Raw genomic sequence first — 25249 nt, forward strand, 5'->3', positions numbered from 1 at the left:
TGGCTCTTGTAAACAGTGCTGCAATGAACATTGGGGTGCACGTATCCTTTCAAACCATGATCTTCTCCCAATACATGCCCAGGAGTGCGATTGCTGGATCATATGGTAGCTCAATTTCAGTTTTTTAAGGAAATTCTATACTGTTCTCCACAGTGGCTGTACCAATTTACATTCCCACCAACAGTGTAGGAGAGTTCCCTTTTCTCCACACCTTCTGCATGTATTGTTTGTAGGCCTTTTAATGATGGCCATTCTCACTGGTGTGAGGTGATACCTCATTGTAGTTTTGATTTGCATTTCTCTAATAATTAGTGATGTTGAGCATCTTTTCATGTGCTTCTTGGTCATCTGTATGTCTTCTTTGGAGAAATGTCTATTTCAGTCTTCTGCCCATTTTTTGATTGTTTGTTTTTTTGATATTGAGCTGCTTGAACTGTTTGTAAATCTTGGAGACTAATCCCTTGTCTTATTTCATCTTCACAACACTAAGAGGTAAATGCTATTTTTTCCATTTTGTAGATAAAAAATTTAAATCTCTTAACTTAGTCATATAGCCCATATCTAGTAGAGGCAAATTTTTAACCCAGTTCTAGTGATGTAAAAATAGCATATTTAACCCCTTTTCTAGCTCAATCCTTATCTTCTCCTGTCTTCTCATGCAAACAATAAATTAAATAGTAATTTAACTAGAAAAAAATTACTACTGTATGTTTAGAGAATAAGAAAAACCCTATGTTGAATGGACAGATTTATTTAGCAATGTAATAATAATTGCTAGGTGCTTACCAAAAGTTAACTATGGGCCAGACACTTTATACAGAGACATTGTATATAGATATTATCTCTCATCTACAACTCTGCAAAGAAGATATAATAGCCCTGTTTTATAGATGAGGAAACTAGAGCTCATGCCACTAAAATAAACTCCCCCAGTTCCCAGAGATGGTAAATGGCAGATCACAGATCTTTTTCCTTTTACCTCTGAGACAGTATTATACCAGGAAAATCCTTTGATATAGAGAAAGAGTGATTGGGACAAGCTATGGAAAAGACATAATAATCCAGAACTTTCTTTTCAAGTTCTGGAACTAGGAGGGTTTGGGGGCTTTTGGGATTCTGTTTTTTAAAGAAGTTATTCAAAAACATCTCTCAAATGTTTGGGATTTGGGTAAGGAATGCTAAAATGTGCTAGTTCTCTTGAGAATGTTCTTCTCTGTGTATTAAAATCTCTGTGTAGTTTCAGGCAAAATATAGTCCATATGTTTCTGATTCACTTCCTCAAACTTATCTCCATGTTTTGCAAGGCCCATTTAAAGTCTATGACTTTTGGAGTTGCTCTGATCTACTTGTCTTTAGAGCAGGAAGTTACATTTCCCATGAGGGCACTGGACTTGACCCTCAAAGGGAAGAGGATGAATTCCAAGCTCCAAGGTGCATGTGGTTTCCAATCCTGGCTGGGCTCTGCTTCCCCACCCCTCTCTTGGAAGCCTCAGTCCAGAAACACTTCATTCGCTGCCCAGAATCATAATCTGTTTCATCTTCCTTTTCCTCCAATACTGTGTCCAAAATTTGGCATAGGATTGGAATCAAATATTTCTCTCCCTGAATTATTTTTAACTGCATTGAAATTTACTGCAAGGACAACAGAAATGCTTTTTTAAAACATAAAGAATACATTAAAAATAAAACATTTTCCTTTTCTTCCCATTTCCTCCCATTTGTTTTTTACACATATTCACAAATTCTTACAAAGCTGTAATCAAAGTGGAGACATGATTTTACATAATGAAAATTTCACTTAATCATAAATGTTTCTTAGTTGTTAGTCTTTTTTAAATTGATTTTTATTGAAGTATAGTTGATTTACAATGTTGTGTTAGTTTCTGCTGTACTGCAAAGTAAATCTATACATATACATATATCCACTCTTTTTTAGATTCCATTCCCAATTAGGTCATTACAGAGTAATGAGTAGAGTTCCCTATGCTATACAGTAGGTTCTTATTAGTTACCTATTTTATATATAGTAGTGTGTATATGTCAGTCCCAATCTCCCAGTTTATCCCTCCCCACCTCTTTCCTCTTTGGTAACCGTAAGTTTGTTTTCTACATCTATGACTCTATTTCTGTTTTGTAAATAGGTTAATTTGTACCATTTTTTTCAGTTGTTACTTAGTCTTAACTCTATTTTAATGTCTGCACAATGTGCCATTAAGTTGATGTTCCGTAAGTTCAGAATTTTTAGATTCTTTCAAATAATTTTAAACATAAGTATAAAAAGTTAATACATTCAGAGTTCCAGAGTTCCATTTCAGTGCAGCAAATTAAACTCCTAACAGACTGACCATCCTTCAAACAACAACTATAAACTCTGGAGAACATTTTTTTTTTTTTTTTTTTTTTTTGAGCCATGGCCCACGGGCCCAGCCGCTCCGCGGCATGTGGGATCCTCCCGGACCGGGGCACGAACCCGCGTCCCCTGCATCGGCAGGCGGACTCTCAACCACTGCGCCACCAGGGAAGCCCCTGGAGAACATTTTTAAAAACAACTATCAGACGGCTCCATAAAATTAACAAAAGCAGGCATATTTGGAGGAAAATCAAAACTTGAAAGAAGGTACTAGTACAGAATTTCCAGTTTTTATAGCTTTAGCCTCAGGTGAGACCTAAGTAGCAGTACAGCATGAAGCAGCTAAAATCCCAAAGAAAATCCACCATCTTTCTAACCTGAAGAACTAGAGAACAGAGACTAGGTAAACACAGCTACTAGACAGTGAGAGCAAAACTCAGAAAAGAGAGGACCAGAAAAGGGGTGCTGCAAATTCTATGCAAAACTCTTCCCTAGTGTCTGGCTAACTCATACACCATGCATGAGCAAATCACACATATAGCATCTTGCAGGTAGAACTGAACCAAGATCTGAGTTGTCACTAACCACAGGCAAGAATTTGCAGTTTGAGTCTAACCAAGTTAATTTCCAGCTGAAACTAAAACATCTATACTCTTTCAGGGAATGTGATAGAATCCAGAGTCATCACAATGTAGCAATTGTAATATCCAGGATATAATTCAGAATTACTCAGCAAATGAAGAACCAAGAAAATGTGAATCATTCTCTAAGGACAATCAAACTCCAAGATGACCCAGATGTTAGAATTATACAAGGACTATAAAGCAGCTAATATAACCATGTAATGAGAAAAAAGAAAATATACTTGTAATGAATAAAAACATAGGAAATCTAAACAGATAAATGGAAAATATTTTTAAACCCAATGGAAACTCTAGAACTGAAAAATGTAATACCTGAATTTTTTTTTAAAAGCCATTGGTTGGGTTTAATAGCAGAATGAAGTTGACAGAAAAGCATTGGTAAACTTGAAAAACAGAGGAATAGAAATGCTGAATCTAAAAAAATGGCCATGGCCTCAGAAAACTATGGGATAAGATCAAAAGATTTAACATACATGTAATTAGATTCTCAGAAGGAGAAGGTGGATAAATATGGGATAGAAAACATATGTGAAGAAATAATGACTGAAAACTTTCTAAATTTTGTTGAAAGACATAAATTTATAGATTCAAAATAGAAAATAGAAAAATCAAAGCAGAAGGGGAACAATGCCTAACAGATTATAGTTAAGTTGCTGGAAAATAAATATAAAAAGGGAAAATATTATATATATATATAAATATAAAAAGAGAAAATCTTTAAGGAAGCTGGAGAAAAACACATTATATGCAAGGGACCAATGACTCAAATGACCATGAACTTCTTATCAGAAATCATAGTGGTCAGAAGACAGGGGAGCAGCAGCTTTAAAATGTTACAAGCAAAAAAACAATCAATCCATATTGTTATATCCAGGGACATAATTCTATACCCAACCTCTTCAAAAAGGAGACTAAAATGAAATTTTCAGTTAAAAGAAAACTAAGACATTTTGTTGCCAGAGCACTTGTATTACAAGAAATGATAAAGAAAATTCATCAAGCTTAAAGCAGATGATACCAGAGGAAAAAATCAAATCTTCAGGAAGGAATTAAGGGCATCAGAAATAATAAATATCTGGATAAAAATAAAAGCTGTTTTTTACTCTTAATTTCTTTAAATGCATATGACAGTCTAAGGAAAAACTATAATATTGTCTTGCAGGGTTTATAACATAGGTAGATAGACTATATATGACAACTATACCATAAAAGATGGCAGATTACGGGGAAGTAAATGAAATTATATCATCACAAGTATTCTACATTTTATGTGCTGTGGCACAGTATTAACTCTAATCAAACTTTGAAAAGTGAAAATTTTATATTGTAGTCCTTTAGAGTAACCACTAAAAATGTAATGCAAAAATGTATAGCTAAAAAGCCAATAGAGAAATTGAGGATTCTAAAATTAAAGTAATTCAAAAGAAAACAAGAGCAGAAAACAGAGGGAAAAACAGAAATCAAATATTGAAATGGTAGATCTAAATCCAGCCACATCAATAATTATATTAAAGGTAACGGGCTACTAATGTAAGATGTTACTAATAGGGGAAATTATATATGTACTGATAGTTTGAGGGAACTCTCTGGATGGTGTTTGCAATTCTTCTGTAATTCTTAAACTGTTTTAAAATGTAAATTTTATTTTTTAAAATGTGATGGGACTAAACACTTCAACTAAATTATGAGAATGTATGTAAAAGCAAGACTAGACTATGTACTGCCTGAAACTCACACTTCAAACATAAAGACACATATAGGTTGAAAGTAGATGGATGTCCCATGCACATCCATGGAGTAAATCACTATACCATGTGTATAATAAGAATAAAAAGGCTAGAGTGGCTATATTAAATTAAAATTAAATATATTTTGAGGCAAAAAAGTGATACCAGAGATAAATAGGGGCATTTCAAAATAACAGTGTCAATTCATCAAAAATACATGTAATCGTAAATAGGTAAATGACTAATAAAAAGTTTCAAAAGACATGAAAATGGACAGAATCAAAGAAATACATAGACAAATCAGGAATCATAATAGAAAAGTTTAACTCCACTCTTTCACTAATTGATAGAGCTAATTGGGTGCTATGATGGAGGCCCCCAAATATCAGTAGCTTAAACAACAACAAAAAAAGCTATTTACATCTCTTCTTCTATCTTGTTGCTCCACTATCCCCAGAGTATACCTTTATCCCCATGGCCCTTGATGGCTCATCACCACATCCTCACTCTCTGAGAGTCAGAAGAGGAAATGGGAGGGAGCATATCCCTTCAGTTTAAGAGTGCGGCCAGAAGAAGTTGCACACGTGTTTCTGCTCACATCTCCTTGGTCAGAATTTAGTCACATGGCCACCTTCAGCTGCAAAAGAAGATGGAAAATACAGTCTTTATCCCCTGTAGCCAAATGCCCAGCTATAAATCAGAAGTTCTGTTACTACAGGTGAAGAAAGATACTAGGATATGACTGGAAGTCTCAGACACACCCCATTTTCATGATGTCTTTACTTGTAGAAGGAAGGAGTTCTTTAAACTAACAAAGCAATAGGTTGTCATGTCATGTGATCATAGGTCTTAAAGCCCAAGATACTTTAGGGGACCATCTGGTGCAACTCTCCCTCAAGGTTTAAAAGGCAGAAACACATTTTACAGGCCGTCTCAAAGCTCTTGGGAACCCATGGCTTACTTGCTTGTTCTCGCCTCCTTGGCACCTCAAACAGTACCTGACATATAACAGAGACTCAATAAAACTTGTTGACTAAGTGTACACATGTTTCTCAATTCTATTTCCTCATTGTTTGGGAATTTATGGGTCTGTTCCATAAAAAACATGAGTTACAAATCATGTGGGACTCCATTTGACAAGGAATGTTAGGAATCTTCCGAAGCAACTTAAGGAAGAACTTTTACGAAAGAGGGCAGAGTGAAAGAAGCATCACCAGTCTTCCAGTCAGAGTGGACTTCATGTAAAAACCCTGAGCAGCGTTGGCCCTCCTGCTTCACAGGTTTCTGTGCTGTGACTTCAGGCCCTCTCATCAAATTCTCTCCCCCTTGGCCTATGCAGAGGCCTGTAATTCCACCACTAATAATTCCTTCAGGTTAATTGAAGCCCACTGTAAATCAGTTATGTGAGAGGGCACTATGACCCATCAGATCACTGTTAGTTAACAACACCTTCTAGAAGTCAATTCCGTCAGACTGTAGCAAGCAGAGGCCTGAAAAACAGGAACAGTGAGAAGCCAGTCTTTTTTTTAATTGTGGGGAGGAGCCCAGGTCATAGGGAGCTGCCAAAAAGAGCAGACCAGAGCAAGGCGGAAGGTGAACAGAAACAGACCAGCCCAGCCAAGAGGCAGCCTAAGGACACTGGACACGAGGTGGGGGTGGGGTGGGGGGACAAGAGACCCAGGCTCACAGTTATACCCCCCCCACTTCCCAGATGGTAGCAGGTGCTAGAGAAATATTTGTTGAGGAGATCAGTGGTGTGTGATATTTATTTAATTAATTTATTTAACAAACATTTATATCATGCTTACTATGTGCCAGGCACCATTCTGACAAATATTAACTTGAATTTAACCAGGGCAACAGCTTTGTCAAAAATTCGAGCTTGAGAGCCACCTCCACCATATTCTATCTGTGTGACCTTGGGCCAGTGATTCATGCCTTCTGAGGCTCATTTCTATCACCTATCAAAGGGGTACCATAGTGATTGTACCTCAGAGTCATTGTGAAGAACTATCTAGCTAAGAGCCACAAAAGCACTTTATAGACTGTGAAATGTTCTGCAAATCATGACTAATATTATAAGTAATCCTAGAACTGGCTTGAGAGCAAATGATAACAACCAAAAAAAATCATCCTCTTGGTAATCATGATTGCTATCATCTTTTACAAACCTTGTGGACTCTGAAATTGGATGACTTTGTGCAAGTCTGTGTTCCCAATCTATTAGCTGCATGACTTGAGGCAAGCTGCTTTATCTCTCAGTGATTCCGTGTTTTCCTCTATAAAACTAGGACAAACAATAGTCTGTAAGTCATAGAATTCCTGTGAAGAATTTAAAAAGATGATAAAAATAAAGCACCTGAGACAACAACCTGGAGTGAATGCACCATGAATGATACATACCTCTGCTCTTTTAAAACTCACAACATTACAGAGTAGGTAGTATTATGTTATTGTCCTTATTTTCCAGGGGAGAAAGTAGAGGGACAGAGAGGTTGAATCACTTGTCCAGTGCCACATACCTAGGGAGTGATAAAGCTGGGATTCCTAGACAGGTCTGTTAGACCTGGGCATTTTTGTGGTTGCCTAAGCAAATATTCTCACTGTCCCTAATGACACACCAGAAATGCTTAAGGGAACTCATGAGCAAAAGAAAAAGCATTTAAAAAGTGAAAAAAGAAAGAGAGGTGATAAATATCTGGACTTTTCCTTACGTGCTAAGCTGTTGCAAAAAGGAAACACAAACTTCTAAACACAAATGCTGAGGACTGGAGAGGCTTCCAGAAAAGATCTGCTCCCACCTCCTGCCTATGTAGGTACAGCGCAGCCTGACAGATTATGAACCAAACTCATCCCCTCTCTCTCCTGGGCCATGACCCAAACCTTGTTATCTTAGTGTATAAATTTAATACATTTTCCATCTTAACTAAGCACTTAACAAGCACCGTGGCCATAAGTTTTGTAGTTTGTGACAGCAAAACTAGCATGAATTCCTTTTCCCTTTACATTTTCATGGATAGAAGATTCATTTTTAGCATAAATCTTAGCAACCTCAGCATATGATTTTTTTTTTCGTATTAAGTAGAGAACTTTTACCCTTCCACTTAAAGGAGGCACTATAGCTTCACTTTGCCATATCCAAACTGCCAGCATCACTACTCTTGCACTTTGGGGCCACTGGTAAATAAAATAAGGGTGACTTGAACACAAGCATTATGATACTGTGATAGTCAATCTTATAACTGAGGTGGCTACTAAGTGATAATGGGCAGAATGCGCTGGACAAAGGGAGGATACACGTTCCAGGTGAGACAGAGCCGGGCAGCATGAGGTTTCATCACACTACTCAGAACAGCATGCAATTTAAACTTATGAATTGTTTATTTCTGGAATTTTCCATTTAATATGTTTGGGCCATGGTTGACTATCGGAATCTGAAACCGCAGAAAATGAAACTGCAGTTAAGGGGAGAACTACCGTATTGAAGATGATGGATCCACAAGATGGAAGGGTCCTGAGTCCCTGAACCACCCCTTAGAGAGGTGCTGCCTACCCATCAGAATTGCCCAGCTAAAACTAAGCATAAGCAAAAAGAACTCACTTTGATAGTTGAACAATTATATAGTTTGGGTCTGTTTGTCCCAGCAGCTAGCCTGACTAACCAGTGCAGGAAATAGGAGGAAGGAGAGCTTTCTAGCATCCCTGACTATTGACCACCCAACTTCTGCCTAAATCTTTCCAGTGGTAGGGAGTTCTTTTCTTCCTGAAGTATTCGTTCACTCTTCATTCAATCAATCAACTAATGGGTTTTTGTTTGGTTTGGTTTGGTTTTTATTGAGGTATATAGTACAATATATATATAAGTTTCAGGTGTACAACATAGTGAGTCACAATTTTTAAAGGTTGTACTCCATTTATAGTTATTTATAAAGTATTGGCTATATTACCTGTGTTGTACAATATATCCTTGTACCTTATTTATTCTATGCATAAGGGTTTGTACTTCTTAATCCCTTAACCCTATCTTGCCCCTTTCACCTTCCATATCCCCACTGGTAACCACTAGTTTGTTCTCTATATCTGTGAGTCTTTTTGTTATATTCACTAGTTTTACTTTTTAGAGTCCACATTTAAGTGATATCTGACTTATTTCACTTAGCATAATTACTCTCCAGGTCCATCCATGTTGTTGCAAATGGCAAAATTTCATTCTTTTTTGTGGCTGAGTAGTATCCCATTATATATATATATATATATATATATATACACACACACACCACATCTTCTTTATCCATTCATTTGTTGGTGGACATTTAGGTTGCTTCCATTAGCAATTGTAAATAATGCTGCTATGAACATTGGAGTACATGTATCTTTCGAATTAGTGTTTTTATTTTTTTCATATATATAACCAGTAGTGGGATTGCTGGGTCATATGGTAGTTCTATTTTTAGTTTTCTGAGGAACCTCCATACTGTTTTCCACAGTGGCTGCACCAATTTATGTTCCCACCAACAGTGTATGAAGGGTCCCTTTTCTCCACATCTTCTCCAACATTTATTATTTGTGTTCTTTTTGATAATGGTCATTCTGACAGGTGTGAGGTGATATTTCATTGTGGTTTTAACTTGCATTTCTCTGATGATTAACAATGTTGAGCATTTTTTCATGTTCCTATTGGCCATCTATGTCTTCTTTGGTAAAATGTCTATTCAGATCTTCTGCTCATTTTTTAATTGGTTTGATTTTTTTTTAATGTTGAGTTGGGTGAGCTGTTTATATATTTTGAATATTAACCCCTTATCAGTCCTATCATTTGGAAATACTTTCTCCCATTCAGTAGGTTGTCTTTTTGTTATGTCAGTGGTTCCCTTTTAAGTTTAATTAGATCTTATTTGTTTATTTTTGCTTTTATTTCCTTTGCTTTAGAGGACAAATCCAAAAAATATTGCTGTGATTCATGTCAAAGAGTGTTCTGCCTATGTTCTCTTCTAGGAGTTTTATGGTTTCAGGCTTTACATTTAGGTCTTTAATCCATTTTGAGTTTATTTTTGTGTATGGTGTTAGAGAATGTTTTAAGTTCATTCTTTTACAAGTTTTCCCAACACCACTTATTGAAGACACTCTCTTATCTCCACTGTGTATTCTTGCCTCCTTCGTCATAAATTAATTGAACATCAGTGCATGGGTTTATTTATGGGCTATCTATCTTGTTGCATTGATCTATATTTCTGTTTTGTGCCAGTACCATACTGTTTTGATTACTGTAGCTTTGTAGTATAGTCTGAAGTCAGGGTGCATGATTCCTCCAGCTATGTTCTTCTTTCTCAAGATTGTTTTGGCTATTCAGGGTCTTTTATGTTTCCATATAAATTTAAAAATTATTTGTTCTAGTTTTGTGAAAAATGCCATTGGTAATTTCGATAGGGATTGCACTGAATCTGTAGATTGCTTTGGTTAGAACTAATGTTTATTGAGTTCCTACTATGTGCCAGGCCACATGCTAGGCACTGGGGAAGCAAGGATGAATGAGGCACAAGATCTCTGCCCTCATGAAGCTTGTCATCCAGACTGGTAGACAGAAACTGAGCAAGTGAGCAGGCAGTAGGTGCAATGTTTATTGACTTTGATAAGTAACTTGAGGAAAACAAGCAGATTGCTGGCACAGAATAACTGAGGGAGGATCAAGTGTAGTGGAGGAAGAGAGGGGGAGGAGTTCGTCAAAGTCTTCTCTGAGGAGGTGACTGAGACCAGATACAACAATTGGCAGACATCCATGATTGTTTAAAAAAAAAAGAAAAGAAAAGAAAACTTGAGGTTTTTCTGGTTGTTGTTTTGCTTATATTAATAGGAAGATAAGTCTCCTTTAGCTCCATGTCGGGTCCTAATTATAGTCTGGGCTCCCAGAAAAGTCTATTTTTTCCGATTTCCAATTGACAGCTTCTCCAACATCCAGTATTTGCAGACAGCTGTCACATCTTTCCTATCCCCTCAAATCCCTCCTCCCCCTGGACCCCTTCAAGCAGCCCCACAGGGTTTGGAGACCCAGATATGTGCTGCAGTTATTAAGAACAGCCAGTAGCAGCAAGGATTCAGGTAAACAAGGAGGTCACAGAGACCCCCACTGTAAAGGTTATGTGGACCCTCCCAACATCTTGGGGATAACTGGTCCAACTCCCACAGCATTGCTTGTTCATTTCCCTACAGCTGCTGCTAACTGCTGGCTCCCATCAGGCATTAAATTCTCTGAGATTGGGAGGGAGCAGGCAGGGTTAGAGCCTTCAAAGGCTCCCACTGGAAGCCTTCTCTCTCTCTTGAAAACACTTTATTTTTTCGATGTTAAAATCATGTCCCTCCCCCCTGGTTTGAACACCAAAACAAACCTAGCTGTCCCCAGTGCTGGGCCCAAACCACAGGCGTGTGGCTGGGGAGCCAAAGAGGCAGCAGGAGGAGCTGCTCAGAGTCTTGCTCCTCCAGATTCCTGCTGGGCTCCACTCAGGAGGCAGGGAGGCTGTGTTCTGCAAAGACCCAGCCTCCCCTTCTTCACAATTAAACAGGACAGCACCTCAAGGGCAACAAGTCTGCCCGGCCCCCGAGGTGGCTCACAGGAGGTAGAGGCCTATGCAAGCTCCTGAGGCCTCTGAGTTAGCTGATACCTCCTTCCCTACCTGTCAGGAATGGTCCCCAGCAGCTCTGGGGGCTCCCAGAGAGTCAAAAGGCTGAGGCCTGAGATCCAGGCAGTGTCCACAACTGTTTTCTCTGCTTGGTTTGGAGATAAAAACAACTGCTGCTTCTTGCTTTCTCACAATTTCCACTGAGGTCACTTGGGGCAAGACTGAGTCAGGGCTTCCAGAAGGTCTGGCAATAGCGTGGAAGCAAACAGTGGTGCTATTAGCACAGGACACACTCTCCCCAGCCGCCTCCACAGCAGGGGAATCAGAGCAGCATCATACAGCTTGCAAAACTGGCCTTCAGTGGCCTTCACACCACTTTGTCCGCTTCACTCAGCCTGACCCGTAGATATGGTTTCCCCTGACTCACATCACCTCTCTCTGCTATACCCCACCCCTGCCTTGCTTAGGGTTGCAGGTAGGACGAGGTAAGTGAGGGACCCAGGGTGCAAAATTGAAGGAGGCAATCACTCTCCAGGTCATGCAAGTTCAGTGTTTTTTGCACTCTGGGTGTGTCATTCCCCCCATCCTACTGCAGGTCCTGCAGATGCTACCTAAACCTGGTCCCTGAGGATATAGTTTATTTCTCTGATCTCTCCCAAACTCCGTCCATTAGAAAAAATCTATACATGGCTTCACACTCCTATGTAAAAGATCAAGTCCAGCTTGGAGAGGTCTTTCTGTTTGTTTTTTAGCCAGACAGTACTTTAATTTTTCTGTTGTTGTTGTTGCCAGTGCTTAAAATTCAGAAGAGTTCCAATGAAAAAAATCCTCGTTTCTAGCTTCTTTTTAAAACACAGAAGATATGGCCTCTCCAGCTGGAGTGGAGCCACAGCTGCCTCTTTAGGCCCACTGGACATGGCCTGTACTCTCCAGCCCCCCAGAGCCCCACCTGTGCCAACTTACCATTCATATTACCTTCTTAGCCCCCATAGGCATTTGAGGTTGAACCTTCGATCTAAAGACAGATTATGTCCAGACATAAAGTAGCTTGTCTCTTATGGTGCAGTTCTGGCAGCAGTGACTGACTAGGGTGGGAGACTGGGGCAGGAAGGAAACAGAGAAGATTTCCCGATGTCCTTGAACTCGGACCATGGAGGCAAGTCCCCATTCCACCATCCAGGGTGCAGAAAAGACTAAAACTTGCAGTTTGGGGGAAGAAACATGTTACGTGACAGCATCAGAAGAGCTGCAGAGATAAAGGGATGAAACTTGAGTTGAAAACAGCACTGACCAAGGGTGAGGAGGCCTGCCTGGGTATCCTGCATTTGCCCCGGACTTCTGTGTAATGTTGGACACAACCACTCCTGAAACTTCAACTTCCTCATCTCTTAATAAGGAGAGTCAGGCTGGATTATTTCTGAGATCCGTCCTAGCTCTAACTCTCTTGAATGTAATGCTTACTATTCTTCAGTGGAATTATTCTAGTAAAAGAGAATCTCAGCATTGTTTGGGCCAGCTTAAAAGAGCAGTTGAGAGGAGATCAGAAACCACATTTCATCGATAGCATGGAATTTTGCACGTTTTGCAGTGCTCTACTTATCCTTTCATAAGTTCTCTGATTCTGCTGAGAATATACACTTAGAGGAGCTCAAACGATAGCCTGACTCAACAATCTCTTGCCTTAAAAACTGCTCGTCTGCTTGAAAATTCACTAGGTGTGAAATCTAGTTTGCTAAAGGCTGTGTCTCTACCTTGAAGATGCTGGAGGAGAAGAAAGCTCCCTGTCCGCCCTGTGGGGGGCAATCCAAGTGGAATTCAATGCAACAGGCACTAACAAATATCTAAGCAGCACTCTATACAGTGTAGACTCTGGGAGGATACCAGGAAATACATCCAGGTGTAAAGCCCACTCCTTGTCCTTGAGGAGATTACAGTAGGGCAGAGAGGTCAACACAACAGCCACAGAATCCAAATGCACAGCAGAGTAAGATAAAAGTCAATCAGAGTTATAAAGTGCTAGGAGGAGTCAAAAAAAGGAAGGGGTTACATAGGCCTACGGTGTGAACTTTAGACTAGTAGTGAAGGATGAATAGATGAGGATGGGCAGGAAGGAACAGTGGCTTCAGTTACTCACTGATCTACCAAGGATGAAAGTTTCCTACTGCCTACCATTGCCTTAGGCACTGGGATGTAAGGGTTAACAAGACAGGAGGGAGTCCTGCTTTCATGGAACTTACTTTCTAGTGAGGGATTTAGACAAGTACACAAATACATAAGCTAATTTCAGATATTGTTGAATGCTATGAAGAATATGAAATGAAATGATTACCATAGATGGTGATTGTAAGATGGACAGGGAAGACCTCTCTGAGGAGGCTCCAGTTGAGCTGTGTCCGTGGGATCATCTGGAGACGAGCACCCCAAGTCATTTCCAAATGTTGCACATTGCCAGTATCCCTGGGGGACAAAAATGCCCCCGGATGAGAACTAATATAGACCCTACTATAGCTAACACCATAAGGTTACTGGGGCTGACTTGAGTCTTTCTTAACCCAAGAATCCTGCATACAAAATGGTTTTAGCCACCAAATTAGGGGCAGCATGAATTGGTCCCCAATAGAGAAAAGACAAATGCCCTCTTACAAAATGTTGTTTTACCTCCATATTCTGTGGCATACAGGCTTCTTCTGTAGCCTCCGGTTCTCTACTTGAGTAAAAGTAATGTGGGGTAAGGGGCAAAGAGTGATGGAGCCTAGGGGGGATATTCAATTCCAGGGCTATTAGCCCCCAGACAAAGGATAAGACAAAAGCTCCAATTTGCCCTTTTTAGTGCTAGGACAAGCCTCTTGCAATCCTGGCTCAAGATAGACAAGTCAGCATCAGGAATTTATTTCAGTTATCCCTGTTGTTTAAGGTACGGTTTTCATAGCTATGTTGATCTGTGTCTTTATTTTTGTTGTGCTTTTTAAAGACGACAAGAGGGAAAAATAAAGTATGATTTGATTCAACAGATATATAACAAGTCCCTGCCTTGTCTTCACTACATCAGTTTTCTCATGGGCACAAGAAAAGGCACAGTGGGATAGAATCCCCAGGTGCATCTGAGCAACTACACGTCCTGGATATGGCTGGAGTGTGGGTTCCTGTGGGACCAAAAAAGGACCAGGCTGCTTCCTTTGCTTATGCTGGGGTCCAGGCGGGGGTCGACAGCCAGGTTGGCCCCAGGATGAGCGCGGCATGAACATCTCTGCTAAGAAGTGATTGAGATCATATTTTTCAGGCTGGAACCTCAGTAAATTAGCTCTTCAAAGGATTATTCCTAAAACGTTAGCCGAGTGGCTGACAGGGTCTTGGTGCTCTGGCCGGGTGTCAGGCCTGAGCCTCTGAGGTGGGAGAGCCAACTTCAGGACACTGGTCCACCAGAGACCTCCGGGCCACACGTAATATCAAATGGTGAAAGATCTCACAGAGATCTCCATCTCAAGGCTAAGACCCAGCTCCACTCAACGCCCAGCAAGCTACAATGCTGGACACACCATGCCAAAAAACTAGCAAGACAGGAACACAACCCCACCCATTAGCAGAGAGGCTGCCTAAAATCATAATAAGGTCACAAACACCCCAAAAAACACCATCGGACGCGGTCCTGCCCACCAGAAAGACAAGATCCAGTCTCATCCACCAGAACACAGGCACCAGTCCCCTCCACCAGGAAGGCTACACAACCCACTGAACCAACCTTAGCCACTGGGGGCAGACACCAAAAACAATGGGAACTACGAACCTGCAGCCTTTGAAAAGGAGACCCCAAACACAGTAAGTTAAGCAAAATGAGAAGACAGAGAAACACACAGCAGATGAAGGAGCAAGGTAAAACCCAACAGACCAAACAAATGAAGAGGAAATAGGCAGCCTACCTGGAAAAGAATTCAGAGTAATGATAGTAAAGATGATCCCAAGTCTTGGAACTAGAATGGAGAAAATACAAGAAACGTTTAACAAGGACCTAGAAGAACTAAAGAGTAAACAAACAATGATGAACAACAAAATAAATGAAATTAAAAATTCTCTAGAAGGAATCAATAGCAGAATAACTAAATTAAAGGGATCATACTCGATGATCAAGTGGGGTTTATCCCAGGAATGCAAGATTCTTCAGTATACACAAATCAATCAATGTGATACATCATATTAACAAATTGAAGGATAAAAACCATATGATCATCTCAATAGATGCAGAGAAAGCTTTCGACAAAATTCAACACCCATTTATGTTAAAAACCCTCCAGAAAGCAGGCATAGAGGGAACTTACCTCAAAATAATAAAGGCCATATACGACAAACCCACAGCCAGCATTGTTCTCAATGGTGAAAAACTGAAACCATTTCCACTAAGATCAGGAACAAGACAAAGTTGCCCACTCTCACCACTCTTATTCGACATAGTTTTGGAAGTTTTAGCCACAGCAACAGAGAAGAAAAAGAAAAAAAAAGGAATACAAATTGGAAAAGAAGAAGAAAAACTGTCCCTGTTTGCAGATGACATACTATACATAGAGAATCCTAAAGATGCCACCAGAAAACTACTAGAGCTAAGCAATGAATTTGGTAAGGTTGCAGGATACAAAATTAATGCACAGAAATCTCTTGCATTCCTATACACTAATGATGAAAAATCTGAAAGAGAAGTTAAGGAAACACTCCCATTTACCATTGCAAGGAAAAGGAATAAACCTACCTAAGGTGAAAAAAGACCTGTATGCAGAAAACTATAAGACACTGATAGAAAGAAATTAAAGATGATATGAGCAGATAGAGAGATATACCATGTTCTTGGATTGGAAGAATCAACATTGTGAAAATGACTATACTACCCAAAGCAATCTACAAATTCAGTTTAATCCCTATCAAACTACCAATGGCATTTTTTATAGAACTAGAACAGAAAATTTCACAGTTTGTATGGAAACACAAAAGACCCTGAATAGCCAAAGCGATCTTGAGAAAGAAAAACAGAGCTGGAGGAATCAGTCTCCCGGACTTCAGACTATATTAAAAAGCTACAGTAGTCAAGAGAGTATGGTACTGGCACAAAAACAGCAATATAGATCAATGGAACAGGATAGAAAGCCCAAAGATAAAGCCACACACATATAGTCACCTTATCTTTGATAATGGAGGCAAGAATAAACAATGGAGAAGACAACCTCTTTAATAAGTGGTGCTGGGAAAAGTGGACAGCTGCATGTAAAAGGATGAAATTAGAACACTCTCTAACACCATACACAAAAATAAACTCAAAATGGATTAAAGACCTAAATGTAAGGCCAGACACTATCAAACTCTTAGAGGAAAACATAGGCAGAACACTGTGACATAAATTACAGCAAGATCCTTTGTGACCCACCTCCTAGTGAAATGAAATAAAAACAAAAATAAACAAATGGGACCTAATGAAACTTAAAAGCTTTTGCACAGCAAGGGAAACTATACACAGGATGAAAAGACAACCCTCAGAATGGGAGAAAATATTTGCAAACGAAGCAACTGACAAAGGATTAATCTCCAAAATATACAAGCAGCTCATGCAGCTCAATATCAAAAGTACAAACAACCCAATCCATAAATGGGCTGAAGACCTAAACAGACATTTCTCCAAAGAAGATATACAGATTGCCAACAAACACAGGAAAGGATGCTTAACATCACTAATCATGAGAGAAATGCAAATCAAAACTACAATGAGGTATCACCTCACAACGGTCAGAATGGCCATCATCAAAAAAATCTACAAACAATAAATGCTGGAGAGGGTGTGGAGAAAAGGGAACCCTCTTGCACTGTTGGTGGGAATGTAAATTGATACAGCCACTATGGAGAACAGTATGGAGGTTCCTTAGAAAACTAAAAATAGAAGTACTGTATGACTCAGCAATCCCACCACTTGGCATATACCCTGAGAAAAACATAATTCCAAATGAATCATGTACCACAGTGTTCATTGCAGCACTATTTACAATAGCCAGGACATGGAAGCATCCTAATTGTCCATCGACAGATGAATGGATAAAGAAGATGTGGCACATATATACAATGGAATATTACTCAACCATAAAAAGAAACGAAATTGAGTTATTTGCAGTGAGGTGGATAGACCTAGAGAGTGTCCTACAGTGTGAAGTAAGTCAGAAAGAGAAATACAAATACTGTATGCTAACACATATATATGGAATCTTAAAGAAAACAAAAAAAAGGTTCTGAGGAACCTAGGGGCAGGACAGGAATAAAGATGCACAGGTAGAGAATGGACTTGAGGACACAGGGAGGGGGAAGTGTAAGGTGGGACGAAGTGAGAGAGTGGCATGGACATATGTACACTACCAAATGTAAAACAGATAGCTAGTGGGAAGCAGCCGCATAGCACAGGGAGATCAGCTCGGTGCTTTGTGTCCCACTAGAGAGGCGGGATGGGGAGTTTGGGAGGGAGACGTAAGAGGGAGGGGATATGGGGATATATGTATACATATAGCTGATTCACTTTGTTATACAGCAGAAACTAACACACCATTGTAAAGGAATTATACTCCAATAAAGATGTTTAAAAAAAAAAGCGGGGGTGGGGGCAGGGTCCAGAGGAAGACCAAAGCCAGTTCTTCAAGGGTCTTGAAGTTTAAGTTTATCCTATAGGGCACAGATAATAGGGAGCCATGGAAGGCTCAGAAGCAGGGAAGTATCACTGTGAGACCTACGCTCGGGTATAGGCAGGGAATAGACATTTCTATGTGAGAAGAGTGAAGAGTCTGAGGACTCGCCCTCTTATTTAATACCTGAGGGGCTAATATTCACTTTCAGCCGAGTTGACCTTCTGGATTTTATTGCAACCCTGTGTCTCCACCTTTTGGCATGGCTCAGCGTGAGAGCTGCAGGGGCAAGAGCCAGGAGCCTCCCTGGGAACACAAGCTCTGGCCATCAGTTGCTCCATTGCTCAGGGGGGATTCCAGCTCCCAAGGGTCATGAGGCCTTGCCCCTGGAAGGAGTGGGGGATGAAGCTGCCTCGCTGTGACTCAGAAAACAGATCCAGGCTTGGCAGCAGTTGAGAACTGTTTGGAAACTTCATACCAGGTTTTGCTTTGTTTTGTTCACAGGCCCTCAGAGTAAGCTGCGGGAATAGGCTTCCGCGGTCTTGGATCTCCTGTTGCTCCCCCGCTCCCACGAGCTGCCGAGGAGGGCCTTTCCTGGCTTGGAGCCACACCCAACTCCTCATCAGCGTGGTCATCTTCTTTCCAAAATTGAGCCTACCTACCACAGGGGGACCAGCATTTACCAGGTCAGCTCCAGGCAGAGATGAAGGATGACTAGAGCTGTTAATGACCACCACAACCAAAATACTTGTGATCTGTCGAATGACTCGATTCCCACATGGTGGATGTCAAGTTTAGTACATGTGTCCTGTCATCTGATGGCCAGAACAGCTTAATGAAGTAGGTACAAGTATTTTCTTCATTTATCAGATAAACTGAGGCACAGAGAGCAACTTGCAGCTAGTATTTTGCAAAACCTAGATTCAAAGCTGGTTCTTACTTTGAAGCTGGGGCTCTGTGGCCCACCAATCTCCCATTTCTCAGCGCTTCCCTTGGGCAGCTGCCCCTTTCTCTACCCACCAAGTACCCATTGCCTTGCAGCTGTATTTTTTCACGTAAACATCCAGTTCCTCCCACATGCAGCTCATTTGTCGGGGGAGTCTCAGCTCTGCCATGAATTAGTTCTGTGACCCTGGAAAAAGTCCTTTAAGCTATCTGGGCCTCAGTTTGCCTATCAATAAAATGGGGATGCCCTCCCTTTTTTATAGTCAGTGTAGGAATTTAATCCTCTGCTCCTAATACCTCAGAAACCTGTTTGGGACACATAATTGAAAGGTCTTATTATGTCGATGCAGAAGTGACACATAGTCAGAGGTTCGAGTCCTGCCTGAGGCATTGAACACCCAGGAGGTCTCCAGAAGTAGACTGGAGTAACAGGTGTCTGCACCGGGGGGCAGCTCTGACCCAGCCAATTCTGCTGGCAAAGCTTGCTCTTGGCTCTTTCCATGGAGAGAAGTCACATTCCATAGCCTGGCAGCCCAGCACCAGGAAACAACCCTGCTCAGACACAAGGAAAATGAACATCAAAGGGGCTCTGTTGGTTTATAAAAGTATTATGAGCCTCCAAGTTCTCTTGTTCGTTGCCAAGGTGAGAAGACAAGGGAGGAGAGAGACTGGGTCCAAGGAAAGCATGGAGGATCTCCTTGTTCTTAGCTGTTAAACAAAAGCACTGTCTCCCCCAGGCTGAGGCTGATAGCTTTCTCTACAGGCTGGCTATGCTCTGCTGTGTTCGCAGCTCAGCCTTGGGTCTGATTAACAGAAGCCTAGAAGCATCATTTTAGGGCTCCTATCACATCTGCTGTGTTCATTTCCTGGAGTTGTTGTAGCAAAGTACCCACAAACTGGGTGGCTTAGAGAAATAGAAATGTATTGTTTAACAGCTCTGGAGGCTAGAAGTCCAAAATCAAGGTGGTGGCAGGGCCATATTCCCTCTGAAATAAAAAGGAGAAAGATCCTTCTGGCCTCTTTCAGCTTCTGATAGTGTTACTGACTCTGGTCCTTGGACTCTTTAATCAATAGAAATTGATAGGCTAGACAAGGTTTTCAGGCAAGGCTTTACTGGGACCTGTGCTACAGGATGAGGGAGCAAAGACAAGTAGCAGTTTCCTTTGTTCACGCCCTGAGGAGGGGCGGGCTGGTTCCGTAAGTGGAAGGAGGGTAGGGACAGATGGATGGGTTGGGCCGCAGGGCTGGTTTCAGTGGACTGCCCACCCCCTGTGTGCAGGGGTCCTGTGTTGCACCCTGCTTTTGTTCCTGGCACCTCAGAAGTGATAGTTGGTTTGTGACCTTTGTGTATCTTATTGTTCATAATTGCTCCAACTGTGGACGCGTGCAGTACTTTTAGTCCCTTATAGTTTCTTTGTATTCTGTTGCTCGGAGGAGACGTTTGTCCACGTGTAAGCACTCCGGTAAAGGGTCCCAAGTCCCAGCCTGCCTCAATAGCTCCGGAGACTCCTCAGCTTGTGACCTCATACCTCCAATCTCTGCCTCCCCCATGGCATTCTCCCTGTAGCTTCACACCATCTTCCGTCTAGGAGCACCTGTGTCCAAGTTTCCCCTTCTTAGAAGGACACAAGTCATTTGGATTAGGGCCTACCGCAATGACCTCAGTTTTACTTGGTTACCTCTGCAAAGGCTCTTTTTCCAAATTAGGTCACATTCTGAGGTGTAGGGGTTAAACTTTGACATATCTTCTTGGGGAGCACACTTCAGCCCATAATGCCTGCCCTTCTCACTCTGTAGGAAAAAAATGGCCCAAAAGATTTGGATTTGATTTCAGTTATGCCCATAACTGGCTTCTTGGTGTTGACAAGTGATTTTCAACACGGTTCCTCATCTTGCTGACTTGGGAGGAAGATTAAATGAGATTATAGAAATTACTAACTATATAATTTGAAGTGACCTCTGAGATCATGCAGCATTTCCCAAAATACTCATGAGAGTATCAATCCTACAAAGTCCTTTTGGGATAACAGTGGGGAGTGGTGCTATGAGTCCCTCTCAGAGACTGTGCATTAGCAGGCCAAAGGCTCTGAGAAGTCCTATGGTAAAAATACCTTTTTGTCCCAGCATCTCCCACATTAATTTCACCCATGGAACCCTATTATTTAGATAATCTCTGGTAGCACTCTCTTGATCACTGATCCACCCTTGGGAAATAGTCATCTAGATTAATATCTCTAGTTCATTAGAAAACCAGGACTTAGACTTCTTTCACCTCCTACATAAACTACCCCCAAATCCCAAATCCTCATTTTAGGCTCAGCTTTGAGGGGAACCCAAACTGAAACAGATCTTTGTTCCCCAGAATAAAATCATCTTTATGGCTATTTAAAAAATTTTTAATACTATGTACTCGTTAGTAAATTTTCAAAGAATGCGGAAAAGAATAAGAAAGATAAGTAAAGCTCACCTTAAATATAAGGATAAGTAAAGCCACCCAAAAATAACTGGCTAAAATGAGATCTTTATTATTTGTGCCACATTTTGATTGCAGAAGGAGGTGATGAGGCTTAGGAACTGGGATGGGAGCTGGACCCAGAATCAGTGAGCTCAGAAGCACGTCCTGATGTTAGTTAGCTCTTGCTCAACTTTTATGCAAGTCCCTTGGCCTCCCTGTGCCTCGGCTTCCCCTTACCCCTTTAGGGAAAAATGTGTCTGTCTATTGCAGAGCCTGAAGATTGGTAATATTAATGGCTATCATTTTTGGGGTGCCTACTGGGTACACACAATATTATATTACATGTTATTTCATCCAGGAAATTAACTTAGATGCAGGTGAGATCATTGAGGCTTTGAGAATTTAAGTGACTTTCTTAAGGTTCTACAGCTAATGGCAGTAACAGGGGCAGAATTTGAACCCAAATCTGCCTAACCCTGCAGCTTCTTACATAACCACAACTCTATGATTTCTTATACCACGTACTGCAAAAATCAGTTGTGTTTTCTGACTTCTTGGCTCCTGTTAAATGATTTTGCTATGTTTGGGGTAATTTCAGCTCTGTGCATCCCACTTCTCCTAAGCAGAACTTAGAAATCTCAAAGCAAATTCCAGCCTTTCTTGCAGCTGGAATGAAGACATGCATCTCAGGTTCCACCAATCGGACACACTCCTATACACTTTGATTCCAAAAGAGCAACTTAAGGAAAGAAATTTCCAGAAGATCCGTTTTCCTGGCAGAATGGTGGCAAGAGGTCTGACTTTTGGGATGACAACATTTGTAAGGTTGAGATCCTGGCGCAGCAGCAGCGGTGGTTTCCTCGGGGGCTTGGTGGTCCCTCCACCACAGAAGGGGCAGTGATCCCCCCTCCGTCCAGTTCTAGGGAGTGATGTTTTCATTGCTTCTGGAAGCTCAGCTTGAAGCCTGGCTCTCCATTTCTCCTAACAACTGTGAGAGCTCCCAGGATCCTTTTAATAAACAACTTCTCTGCCCAGTTAGCCAGAGTCACCTTCTGTTGCTTGCCACCAGAATGATACCTCTCACTACACAGAATCCCAATTGCTTTATGTATCTACATAGTAACGAATAGAGCCAGTCCATTTCTGATCAATTTGATCAAAATAGGCAACAAATTCATTTGATCCCAAAAGGAACTTTTGGCCAAAGTTATACAAATTGTTTTAAACTGTGCTGATCATAGTACCCATCAATGGCTAAATCTCCAGTTCATATTGCACTTTGTGCCTGGAGTCTAGGTGTCAGAAGCCAAAAAGAAACTAGGCTTGCCTGAATGAGTTTTCTGAAAGAAGTTTAATTGGAAATCATAGTTATCCTTTCACCCAACAGTTCTCAAACATTATATCCCCAGAACACTTTTATGCTCTTAAAAATATTGAGGACCCAAACAACGTTTGTCTGTGTAGGTTATATCTATCCACGCCTACTGTATTCAAAGTTAAAACTGAAAAGAAATTATTTATACTTTTATTTTCAAAAATAATAAAAACATGTTAATATAAATAACACATTTTTAAAATAACTATATTTTCCACACTACAAAAAAATTAGTAGGAAGAGGGGCATTGTTTGACATTGCTGCAAATTTGTTTTTTTATTTTTATTTATTTTTGAATTTTGTTTTATTTTTTTATTAGCAAGTTCTTATTAGTTATCCATTTATACATATTAGTGTATACATGTCAATCTCAATCTCCCAATTCATCCCAGCCCCCCCAGCCACTTTCCCCCTTGGTGTCCATACGTTTATATCTGCATCTGTGTCTCAGTTTCTGCCCTGCAAACCGGTTCATCTGTACCGTTTTTCTAGGTTCCATATATATGTGTTAATATACAATGTTTGCTTTTCTCTTTCTGACTTCACTCTGCATGACAGTCTCTAGATTCATCCACATCTCTACAAATGAACCAATTTCGTTCCTTTTTATGGCTGAGTAATATTCCATTGTATATATGTACCACATCTTCTTTATCCATTCGTCTGCTGATGAGCATTTAGGTTGCTTCCATGACCTGGCTATTTTAAATAGTGCTGCAATGAAGATTGTGGTGAATGAGTCTTTTTGAATTATGGTTTTCTCTGGGTATATGCCCAGTAGTGGGATTGCTGGGTCATATAGTAGTTCTATTTTTAGTCTTTCAAGGAACCTCCATACTGTTCTCCATAGTGGCTGTATCAATTTACATTCCCACCAACAGTGCAAGAGGGTTCCCTTTTCTCCACACCCTCTTCAGCATTTGTTGTTTGTAGATTTTCTGACCTTGCCCATTCTAACTGGTGTGAGGACCCCATTGTAGTTCTGATTTGCATTTCTCTAATAATTAGTGATGTTGAGCAGCTTTTCACGTGCTTCTTGGCCATCTGTCTGTCTTCTTTGGAGAAATGTCTATTTAGGTCTTCTGCCCATTTTTGGATTGGGTTGTTTGTTTCTTTAATATTGAGCTGCATGAGCTGTTTATATATTTTGGAGATTAATCCTTTGTCCATTGATTCGTTTGCAAATATTTTCTCCCATTCTGAGGGTTGTCTTTTCATCTTGTTTATGATTTCCTTTGCTGTGCAAAAGCTTTTAAGTGTTATTAGGTCCCATTTGTTTATTTTTGTTTTTATTTCCAGTACTCTAGGAGGTGGATCAAAAAAGATCTTGCTGTGATTTATGTCAAAGAGTGTTCTTCCTATGTTTTCCTCTAAGAGTTTTACAGTGACTGGTCTTACATTTAGGTCGTTAATCCACTTTGAGTTTATTTTTGTGTATGGTGTTAGGGAGTGTTCTAATTTCATTCTTTTACATGTAGCTGTCCAGTTTTCCCAGCACCACTTATTGAAGAGACTGTCTTTTCTCCATTGTATATCCTTGCCTCCTTTGTCATAGATCAGTTGCCCATAGGTGCGTGGGTTTATCTCTGGGCTTTGTATCCTGTTCCATTGATCTATATTTCTGTTTTTGTGCCAGTACCATACTGTCTTGATTACTGGAGATTTGTAGTATAGTCTGAAGTCAGGGAGCCTGATTCTTCCAGCTCTGTTTTTTTCCCTCAAGACCACTTTGGCTCTTTGGGGTCTTTTATGTCTCCATACAAATTTTCAGATTTTTTGTTCTAGTTGTGTAAAAACTGCCATTGGTAATTTGATACGGATTGCATTGAATTTGTAGATTGCTTTGGGTAGTATAGTCATTGTCACAATATTGATTCTTCCAATCCGAGAACATGGTATATCTTTCCATCTGTTCGTATCATCTTTAATTTCTTTCATCAGTGTCTTATAGTTTTCTGCATACAGGTCTTTTGTCTCCCTAGGTAGGTTTATTCCTAGCTATTTTATTATTTTTGTTGCAATGGTAAATGGGAGTGTTTCCTTAATTTCTCTTTCTGATCTTTCATTGTTAGTGTATAGGAATGCAAGAGATTTCTGTGCATTAATTTTGTATCCTGCAACATTACCGAGTTCTTGATTAGCTCTAGTAGTTTTCTGGTGGCATCTTTAGGATTCTCTATGTATAGTATCATGTCATCTGCAAACAGTGACAATTTTACTTCTTCTTTTACAATTTGGATTCACTTTATTTCTTTTTCTTCTCTGATTGCCATGGCTAGGACTTCCAAAACTATGTTGAATAATAGTGGTGAGAGTGGACATCCTTGTCTTGTTCCTGATCTTAGAGGAAATGCTTTCAGTTTATCACCATTGAGAATGATGTTATGCTGTGGGTTTGTCGTATATGGTCTTTATTATGTTGAGGTAGGTTCCCTCTGTGCCCACTTTCTGGAGAGTTTTTATCATAAATGGTGTTGAATTTTGTCAAAAGCTTTTT

Source organism: Neophocaena asiaeorientalis, unplaced genomic scaffold, assembly GCF_003031525.2.
Source record: "Neophocaena asiaeorientalis asiaeorientalis breed wild unplaced genomic scaffold, Neophocaena_asiaeorientalis_V1.1 scaffold1091, whole genome shotgun sequence".
Classification (NCBI taxonomy): Eukaryota; Metazoa; Chordata; class Mammalia; order Artiodactyla; family Phocoenidae; genus Neophocaena; species Neophocaena asiaeorientalis.